Genomic DNA, 12,186 nt, shown 5'->3' on the forward strand with positions numbered 1-12,186 from the left:
ACATGATTGTAATTACAATTTTGATTCAATAGTTTTTCCAACATTAGGGGAAGAGAAATAATAACTTGTAATGAGTTAGGGGGAGAGTAATTTGAACCAGAAGTTCAATAAGGATAACTCATTACAAGTTAATTGTTAGATGTATTTACAAACTTAATCAGAATAACCAAGTGTTATATTTAATTTGAATCAAAGTCCTAATAGGACAATCAGTTAGAATAAATAATAGATTGATCGGTTCCAAAGATGAAAATTCTTCTAGATAGTTATATAATGGAGGTGGGTGCTCCAGAAGAGGCCCAATACATAACTAATAAGTAAAACTTCAAAAGAAATTCAGGTACCTGAAATTGAATTTTAAAATAATGAAAATAAGAGATCTCGATAAGTTATGTCAATTCGAGAAAATGTGGAATCGAATAATAAAAGTGGTCGGCAATGATTTTGCATGCAATATTATTATTGAAATAATGAAATAAAAGGAGGATCTTGAATAAATCTATTAAGAAATATAGATATGGAATAAATTGATCAAATTAGAAAGACGCAACTCAAGTATAATTAAATTCGTGGAGTTTTTGGACTAGTAGTCCAAATATCTAAAGGTATAAAGCCAGTGAGGGTGCAATGAAATAAAAATATGAAGTTTTTCGCTAAGTCCTAACATTGATTATGAAAAGATATAATATTCTTTTGTGGTGGATGCAATAACATTTAGATATATTATTAAATTGACAATTCATAAAAGATTTAACTTGCGTCTAATGGTTATTGTTACAACCTTTTATGAATCACTATATACTAAAGTTTTTATTAAAATCCTTGAAAGATTTAAGATGCTAGAAGCATATTGAAATCCTCGAGAAATTGTTCATTTATATGAATTGAAATAATTTGAACATATGTGGTAAATTGGACTTAGTGAATAGTAGTTGAAGGAGGATTATAAAATGATCCAAAATACCTATTTGTGTTTTTATAAATGAATCATGATTAAAGTTTGTTATGATTATTGTTGAATCTCCTGAAGAGATCAAAATATATTTCCCCAAATTTCTCTTACTCGTGACTTTTAAAAGAATGATAATATAAATGCTTAACAAATACATTCAAATAGTCATTTGAAAAACTAGTATTCAAGATTGAATACGTAGAATATGAGAAAATATATGATGTTTTCATGAGGAGAAGTAAATACTCGTTGCACTCTTTTTCCCTTAATTAAGGTTTTGTCCCATTGGGTTTTCTTGGTAAGGTTTTTAATGAGGTAGCATATTATGCGCATTATAGATTGTGTACTCTTTTTCCTTCATTAGGTTTTTATCTCATAAGGTTTTTCCTAATAAGGTTTTAACAATGTACAATATCTACTAATGGACATCCAAGGGGGAGGGTGTTATGAATATCTTATTAAGTGGATGTCCATTATGATTAAGATAAAGTTTTAATGTACTTTAAATTCTAATAGTTATTAGAATTAGATATCTACTTCTTTTATACTTCTTATGCCTATAAATAAAGACTCTGATTAAGCATTATAATTATCCCTTTTGATTAATAAAGTACATCCTCTATTGCTTTCATATTTTTTGTTCTTTATTCTCTCCATCTCTCTTTATTTTATAACAATTTAAACTTTCTTATATATTAAAAAAATAAATCAATTATATATAGTAAAAATTTAAAATAAAATAATAAATATTTTAATATGAAAAACAATTAAAAATTATAATTAAAAATAAAATCTAAAATTTTATTTAAAATAATATTTTAAATAATTAATTAACAAAATAATACTTACAATATTTTATACATAATATTTATTTATTTTTGAAAAGTATACATAATATTTATTTTTAAAAAATTAATATTCATACTTTCCCATATTCTTCATTATTTACATCACAATCTCCCTCCAACGAATTTCATCTTCTTCATTATTTTCAAAGTTGTTTCTACTTCTTTTTGCCATCACTTTTTATTGACTACCAACCTAAAATTTACTAGAACTTTGTCATGATGTCATCTTCCATATTTTCCATTTTGTTTTTTCTAAAACTCATCTTTAGATCTAAAAAATTTCATGATCAAAAATTTATTTTTAGAGTTATTTTAGTTATCAAAAGCCAAAAGATGTGTTGAAACCCAAAATTTTTTCTCTCTTTGAAACCTAATTTTATCTTTGTAGTCTTGACTTTGAAATCCATGAGAGAATAAACAAGATTTTTAAAAAATCCCAAAGCTTGGCAATCATTCAAAATCGTTTCAACCCCTGTAAAATTGTACTCTTTCTTGCACATTTTACTGATTATAAAGAAATCATCTTCTTCTAATATGACATTTGATGACCCAAATCTACTCCAATCTTCAAAGCATGGAGGCATGCAATGGTTTCAATCACTATTAGAGTAGGACAAGGAGAAAAAAGAATTTAGATGATGAGATGGGTAGAGAAAAAGTTAGAGGATGTGAGATGGGTAGAAAGGGAAGAAAAATAATTTGGTATATTCTTGGAACCATTGAATAGCCATCCATTGGGGGTGGCACTGAATTGCTATTTAGTATTTTTACGAAATTAGCCTATAATGGCTATTCAATAGAATAGACTTTACAACCAACCAAACAATTGAATGGCTTTGTTATATTGAATAAGGTATGAATGGTTATGTCATTCATGTGAACCAAACATAGCGTAAATGTCTATTTAAGTAAAGGCTTGTCATTTTTTTATGAGATTGAGAGAGCACTTATCATATTCGTGTGAAGAATTTATTTTTGTGCAAATTTGTTGTAAGCAAACTATTTTTGTTTTTCAGTTTGCAACTAAAATAATTTCAAAAGGGAAAGTATTAGTTGAAGAGTTATCTAAATTGTGTATAGGAATGAAGTTGTAACTTGGTGAGTGAGTTGGACTTAAATCATGTCTTGTATTCATTGTTTATAATGGATTATTCTTTCGGTAAAGGCTCACATACATAGGAAGTTGATGAATTGCATAAACAAATCGGTTGCGTCTATTTTTGTTTTTATAACTAGTAGTAATTTCATCCAATTACAACTAAACAAATATCTAACAGGAAAAATAAATGAAATTTAAATTGGTATCAGAGCTAGACATCTGATGTACTAAGTTGAGATCATATCGTTGATTTTCTATTGAGGTGGAGGGTATATTAATATCGATACCCCTTATGCTTTATAGATCGAATTATGCCTATTGGAAGACACATATGAAAACCTTTACAAAGTTGATTGATGAGAATGCTTGGCAAGTTCTTTTGTCTGGTTGGGAGCCACTTACTGAAGAAACTAATAGGTCAAACCATCAAACATGAAACCACCTAAACTAAAAATGAAGACAAAGCAGCCAATTACAACTTAAAGGCTTTGAACGCTATCTATAGTGTTGTAGATCTTCAAGAATTTACGCACATCTCCAAGTGCATTTTTGCTCACGAGACTTAAATAGCACATAAAAGCACCACTTGTCACGCTTGGAAATATTAAAGGATAAGTACAAAAGTAATTTCGAGTATCAAAGTATAAAACCTCATATTTTTTAAGGTTCTAGTGTAATTACTTGGATCTTGCTAACTAATTTAGCAAATGTTAGTTTTCCATTATTAGTCTCGTTACTTTAGGACCAAGTATTTTTTTAGTAGGAAACGTTACGATGGGGGACATTAATGATGCTACTGATAAATTGGTTTTGGTGTACGACTGCGGGAGGGTTATATAAGAATTCGATGTCATTTTATTAGGAACACTCTCTCATTTTTGCATTCATTTTCTTTCTTCTATATTCTTCTATGGTTTGTTTTGGTAAGAGACAAATTATGGAGCGGTCTGCATGTGGGGAGAAACTAGCGAATTAGCTTATGAAATTGAGAAATTCAGTAAATTGGTAATCTTTCTAACTCTTCTGTATCTTTTGACCAAAGATAAGGGAAGAAAAGAAATGAGGATTTTAGTTTAATTCATTGAATATGTATTGTGACGGTTGAAGTTATAGTAATCTTTAAAGTTCCTCTACATGCAAATGAATCATAGTTTTCTTACATAAGTATGCCTTCTTTTTTTTTGTTTTTGATATGATTGTTAGGCTTAGTTAATCGATAAATAGAAGGCTCAAGCAATAAAGAAAAATTTAAGTAGATATAGGCGGAACCAACTTTCAAGTATATTCTTGGTGAGTTTCTAAACTTAAATCCTCAGTGGTTGTTTATGTATATTAGTATTATGTTGTTATGGTATGTTCGACTTCATGTTCAATTGTTGATCAATAGTGGATTCATAGTGGAATGTTGTCGTACTGATGAAGCATGCAAAGTGTTGATTTTAGATGCATGTCTGGTCAAATTTATAAGTTGTTATTTTAATGATTTCTTAATGGTGATAGGTTTGTTATGATTTATGTTGTGTTATTTATAGTATGTTTAGTTGGATGCATGATATATGTCAGTAGTGAAAATGATTGGTATGCAGAGTCTAAGGCTTTAAGCCTTATGTATGTAAGCAAGTTCCACAACCATGGGTATACACAAAATAAGACAATCTGTTGGAATTGTTCTCTAAGCTTCATGACAAGGTTACTCGTGGAAATTCTCCATACAGAAGTTCACAGAACAGTTCGCGAATATAAATCTACATATATATATGTATGACAAACCGATACAAAGGAATGAGATCGAGGATATAAATGAAAGTGTCTCAATGAACGTAGTAAAAGACTCATACACATGGTCACGTGTTATTTCCTGATGATTCCAAGATCCAACATTTTTTGCAGACTCGAAGATACATGTGACACGGATTTAGCTTGTACTGGTAACCTTACATGTATATACAACCATGGCTGGACTATTATTGTGTCGATAAAGGTTTAGTTCGAACAGCTAACCTGACACCTCTGTACATATTAGCTTGAACGAGCCTATGATGTGAAGCATACCTGTGTTATGAGTTCTTTCACGATAGACTTATCTGGATGATTCAAGTTAACATTTTGCTGATCTTATATTCATGTTTCAATTTTAAGAATTCAAGAAGACTATCTTTCACGAGATTCAATATATCTATTATCCAGAAGTCCACCAAGGATTAGTGTTAAGTCAAGAATCTGCAATGACTATCTGCTAAACAAGAATTTAGTACTGACTCCTTCAAATAAAAGTTTTGTAGCAGCTATAATTTAATATTGAGTTCACAAGTAGGAACCCGCATATATGAATTTGTGGTGATAATTCTGCACATAAAGGTCCGCCAGTATGTATTTTCCAAGCTCAAGTCCACGTATATAAAATTTTATGTGTATATCTTTATGTAAAAGCTCGCCACATGTGAATCCACATACATAAGTTCTTTGAGGTTAATCCATCATACGTTAGTTTGCAATGGTAATAACTACCAAAGCAAATTGCATATGTTTTGCTGGAAAGAGAGGTAATGATTCATTTGTAAGTAACCAGAGTGAATGGGTAAGCGAAGTTATTCCATATTGTAGCTTATAGCATGAGTGATTGAAATGAAGGATTGTAGCAATGCCGAAAGTGTACAAATTCTTAAGTGGAGCCAATGCAAAGGGAAAATAATAGTATGCTAAGAAGATGTGTAAACTATAATTGTGTAAATGATGTCTGAAAAGAGATCAAACCCATGAAATTCTAACTTATGGTTTCATAAATGATATGAAATATTAGAAACTCACTAAGTTCCTTTGAGCTTACTTAGTTTTGTTATGCTTTCCAGGTATAACGATTTATATGAGGAGTTGATGAGGGATCAAGCCAGAATTCGCTCAAGTTCAGGTGAACCTGTGTTCTTATTTGTAACATGCATATAACGAGGTGACCTAGAGGCTGAGCCTTAGGGTCTAAATTTTTGTAACTACGTATGAACTGGGTATAATATATTTTATGATGAATAATTGTTTAAATGTTGTAAAGTCATTTTTGTTAAACTTTTCATAAATTCGCATATCAATAACTTAAACTAGGAATTTGTAACTGTAGTGTTTTATTTTGGCAGATCAGTTAGTTAAAAATTGATAAAAGTGTTTCAAGTAATTTTTGAAAATAAGTTAAGTATGATTTTAAAATGCTTAGTTGGTTGTCTTAGTTCGGTTAGTGCGATATGACACTTTTGTATACAGATTCGTCGGTCGAGTCGGGTATAGGGTGTTACACCACTTCTACAAAATAATCCAAACTCTAGTTGTTAACATCCATGTTTGGAATTTTTAAAATATCAAATGAAGAAAAATTTTCTAATTTTTATGTTAAATTACGTGACATCTCTAACCAAGCTTTTACTCTTGGTGAAAAGTACTTGAATTCCAAGTTGGTCCAAAAGGTTTTATGATCTCCAGAATTTTTTACAATCAAGATGACTGCAATAAAAGAGGCAAAAAAATATTGATACAATAATGATTGCTGAGCTTATTGGATCTCTATAAACTTTTTAGATGAATCTTGTTGAGTCAAATAAGAGTAGAGTTAAGGCAAAAAATAACATTGCTCTGCAAGTTGTTTCTCTAATTGCAACTGAAGGAGAAATTTATATTGAAGACTTGGTAAAACAACTGGATCTTCTTAACAGAAATGTAAAAAAATTCATCCGAAAGTACAATGATGTTGGTCGATCTGCAACCATGGGTAAAAGCAAAGATGTTATAATAGAAGTTCAATGTTACGAATGCAAAAAAAAAAAGAAGCTAATCTTAGTGAGGTTCTAAATGAGCTTCTAATAGCCTAATCTATCTTGAAAAAATACGATCGAGAAGTGGGAAATTGGATGAGATCCTTGTTGTTGGTAGACATGAACTAAGAGATGAAAGCCTTGGTTATGTTGAAACTAGTACTATAAGTATCACTCATTTTGTGCTTGTTAAAGAAAAAGAATGGTTTGAAAAAGCTACAAAGCTCCAAGGAAAGAGCATCAATTCATTCTAGTGAGAAGATTCAGAGACCCAAAGGTAGATTTATGTGCCATTATTATGGAGTTCTAGGGAATATCAAGCCTAGATACAACAAACTCTTGACTAATCTTAAGAAAATAAATCAAATTGTTTCTCCAGTTGCAACTCGACCTGTAACTACCAAGAAATTTAGGCACGAATAAGTATGGAACAGGAATGAGAGACCATACCATGAAATGGAATTCAATAAGAATAAAAGGCTTATAAGACAATATTATGGTATTTTTGGTCATATCATATTGCATTGTTATAATATGTTGAATTAATAGAGATGGGGACATGTTACAACACAGTTGTAACTTAGCCAAGAAAAACCAGGAGATATAACCAAAAACATGTAGTGGTGAGAAAATTTTTGAATCGGTTTATGCTCAAATCAAACATGAAGTTACAACTGACATAATAACTATTAGAAATCAAAATAAAAATGTTTTGAACATTATTTAAACTAATTAAAGTAACTAACCTAATGGAATTTCCTATTCCTAGTGCTGACAATGTGAGCCTCTAGCCTATGATCGATTAAATCCCTAATTAATAAATTGACAATTAACTAATTTTAGAATTCGGGTTTTAATATGAATTAGCTATTAATTAACTAGTAATACCTCTCGGCCTTTACTAATTAATTAATTGGCGGATACTCGCTTATCTTCCAGCATCACTTTCTCTGCCTGGATAACTATGGTTTACTCGGTTTGACTTATCTCCCGATCTCTTCTCCCCTATAATTACTTATTAGGGTATCAAGCCTAACAGTTTAAGAACACATAATTTATACCAACTAATCGAATTATGAACCCTTATTCTTTTGTTAATTAATCGATTTGATTAATTAATTAGTTTAATAAACGAGTCATGCAAGATATGAAATAAACACAAGAAATTATTCTATTATTCATACAATAGTTAATTGATCAAGTTAACGAAGCATAAATAAAACAATAACGAAAGAGACAGGAGAATGCTCATTGATAATTATATTGAAGTGCGGTGCGGGAGTAATCTCCGCTCGCGATTGTCTTCACATCGGAATAGAAAAGTTCCGAGTACACGAAAATAAAAAGAAAAGAAAACTAAAATTGGATAGAAAATTGTCTAGGTCTAAAACTACTTACAATCCCAATGACCCTAAAGTTGCTTATATAGGCAACGGCCTACTTGGTGACCAAGCATCACGAGATACACTTAGATACCAATGAACAATATATTCTACTAAAGGTAGGGTCCAAATATGGAAATTTCCTAATTATGTCATCCAAAGAAATCAACCATTTTCTTCCACGCTAAGTCGCATCGTCGTGATGTGGGAATGTTTTTTGTCCCAACGTTGACGTCGTGCAAAGTCTTTCCATTTCCTCATCACGTCGTCGTGACAAGATGTAGTTCCTTGTCACAACGTCAGCTGCATTCCAAGCCTTTGACAACGTTGTTAGCATATTGGGCTCCTTGTCTCACGATCGGATCATTTTTCCTTATACTCTTGGACCTCAAATCTATCATACACACTCATTAGTCACTCCCGAGGCCCAAATCAGCCTTACGATCATCGAAATAGTAGAAAATGTGTAAAAACTCTTGTTTTGTTGATATGTTAATCCAAAGTAACTAATACCGAAAATGTAATATTTAATTATAAAAGTACTAAAAATTAAACTCATTAAGTGCAAAAATTACCTAAAATGACTACTACAAGTGACTTCAGGTCATTTGTGACCACATTCCATTTTCATAATCCATACAATGCTAGTGAGAGAATACCACCTACTCGTTTTAGTGAGCAATAATTCCACTATTGTGAGTAAAGCCATTATATGCATAAGTCATGTGCCTAACATACCAATTTTCAGCCCATTACCTTTAGAGCACAAGTTTCCAATATATCAAAAAGCACATAAATTGTCATTCACTTACTTAGGATTTAAGTAAACCACATTAGGAATGTCACAAAAAAATAAATCTAGGACAAATTTATCTTGAGTCCAATCTGATGTTTTGTCAGTCTAGACAATCACTCCTATGTCTTTATTTATAGGAGTTGATTCGAGTTTGATAGTCATGACAAATCACCTCCCCAGTAAGACTTATAAAGGCCATAATAAAGTCTTAACATAAGTTATCTTCTCACATTTTAATTCGATCATATAATACAAGTTAATATCAATTAAACCTTCGATGATCAATGAACCAATATTTGGTTATACATTTTACCTTCCTTGCAAAAACCATTTAAGATATCATACAAAGAATATTAAATAATGTGAAATTTTTTATTTATTCAATCCATTTAAAAAATTACAAGTAGACTATGGCAAAATTATTGCACTAAGGGCACAAATCCTAGCAACTTATTTTTTTTCTTTCCTCAATCTATCAATTTAATCTGCAAACACTATTGTAGCATTTCTTCTTCTACAACAACAATTAAACTTAGAAAAGAAGTAACAAATTGTCCAAAATAAAATTCCAAAACTTCAAAATCTAAACATTGATGCGTTTTCAATCTCAATGCAACAACATTATATACACAATGTCATGCAATACACACTTCCAAAGATAACACAACTCCGAACTTTAGTACATCGACAACAATCATTCACCACATCTCATTAATCCTTGTTTCTAACTAGCGCTTGATGGCCTAGCCTATATCTATTATAACACTGAAGAAATAACGATTAAACTCTCAGCTCTGTAATAATTGAACTAGTATGATTTAAGGTCATCTGATTGAAGTATTACTGTAAACAATAAATTCCTTTTTGGATTTAGGTTGACTCAGTACTAGAGCTTTTGTCAATAAAGTTTTTAACTAGTCAAAACTCTACTAACACTTAACTGACTAAACAAATTCAATGCATCCCTGTAATAACTTCATCATCGACAATACAATTATCAAGAAATTCTTAATAAACCATCTATATTACAAATTTTTAAATGCTGAGCATGCTCTATATCAGTTTTACAGATCAATATATAATCCACAAAAACAACAACGAATCTGTCGGAATGTGACTAAAAACCCGATTCATCAAACTCATAAACGCTGCAAGGGCATTAGTTAAGCCGAAAAGCACCACTAAAAACTTGCAGTGTCCTTAATTGGTTCTGAACACTGTTTTCAACACATCCATATCTTAATCTCGCAACTAATAATAGCTAGATCGAAGATCTATCTTCGAGAACACTGTAGCACTTTTCAATTGATCAGATAGATCTTCAATACGAGGCAACATATATTTATTCTTTATCGTAACTTTATTCAAATGTCGATAAACTGTACACCATCTCATCGACCCATCTTTCTTTTTCACAAACAGAAAAGGTGCGCCCTAAGGTGATGCGTTCAGTCGAATAAAACCTCTGTCAATTAATTCTTGCAACTAACCTTTTAATTCTTTTAATTCGGTTGAAGTCATTCCGTGTGGAGCAATCGAGATCGGAGTAGTTCTTGAGACTAATTCTATAGCAAACTCAACTTCTTGCTCTGGTAGTAAACTCGGCAGTTCCTTAAGGAAAACATCTATAAACTCATAAACTGTTGGTAACTGATAAACTTTCATTTCAAATACTCGAAAATCTAGGATATAAGTTAAAAACATATCATAACCTTTTCGGATAAATTTCTGAGCAAATATTGCTGCTCACACGAGCTGTGGAGAATCTGCAACAAATGCAAGACCTCAGCCATCGGTAGGACATCCAAGACCAACACCCGAAGCTGTATAACCCCTAATGACATGTCATTTGTATCCTAAGTATTCACAAGGTTCAAACGGGACCATTGTACATAATCAAATCCTTTAATTTCATTGCATTATACCTTTTCAAACATACTGCTATGAATTGTACATTTTTCAAATTTAACATTCAATTTAATTAACATTATGATTTAATCCATAATACTAAAATATCGAATATATATCAATCTAAACTATACATAACATAATATTTATTACAATTACCTTCATAACATAAATTAATGAATTTAATCCTTATACGAACTTACCTTGACAAAAACTGTTGTAAAAATGAAGCCGACGATTAATCCGACACTTTTGCTTTTCCTCGATTTAGATTCGTTTGGTTCGTTTCTTAATCTAAATAACAAATTTTTCATTCAATTAAACCATTAAAATAACTTAAAATAATTAATTCAACTTATAACTCTTATCAATAGGAAATTATAAAATTACCCCTAAAATTTTACCTTTTATGCAATTTAATCCCTAAACCCGAAAGTTACAATTTAACCACTTTAAATTAAAATTCATGCTATCCTATTTTCCCTTCGTCTTATAACAACTCATATTTTCTCATTTCACATAATTTACATTAAATTTTACTATTTCAACAATTTAATCCCTAAACATTAAAATCACTAAAAATCACTTAACAAAATACTTATTGTTCACCATCAACTTTAATAAACTATCAATTAAAATAAAATAAAAACACTTCAAACTCATTCATGTAAATTCCCTATACTTTTAATAATTTTACAAATTAGCCCCCAGACTAGCTAGATTAAGCTATAACGATCTCAAAAACATAAAAATTATTCAAAACGGGTGAAAAATACACACCATGCAGTTGCTACAAGCTTTGGCCGAAGCTTCCAAGGTTGGCTATGGAGTTTTTATTTCGGTTGAAGAAAGAAAATGATAAAGATGATGACTAAATTTCTTTTTGTTTTACTTATTATTACTTTATTAATTAACATTTTATTTAATTAAAAAATTTAACATATATTTACTTAATCCATTACACAAACCGTCCACCATAATATAAATAAAGTCTAATTATCCTTTAAAGCCCTCCATTCATGCTTTTATAACTATTTAGCACAAATAAACCAATAGCAATTAAATTTTTGTAGCTTTTATGATTTAGTACTTTTTATTAAATCAACTATCTAAACATTAAAATTTATGAACCAACTTCCAATATACTTATATAATAACTCCATAAATATTTAATAAAAATATTTACGGAACGGTTTACAGAATCAAGATCCTGATACCTCATTTTTCAAAACCACTTGACTTTAGAGATCAACCACTTGAACTTAACTATTCACCCAAATAACAAAATTGACAAATCAAAATTTAATATTATATTATATTATATCTGACTCACTCGTCGAATTTGTGGTCTCGAAACCACTGTTTCTGACACCACTGAAAAACGAGTTGTTACAAACTTGAACT

This window comes from Gossypium hirsutum, chromosome D11 (assembly GCF_007990345.1).
Source record: "Gossypium hirsutum isolate 1008001.06 chromosome D11, Gossypium_hirsutum_v2.1, whole genome shotgun sequence".
In the NCBI taxonomy this organism is placed as follows: domain Eukaryota; kingdom Viridiplantae; phylum Streptophyta; class Magnoliopsida; order Malvales; family Malvaceae; genus Gossypium; species Gossypium hirsutum.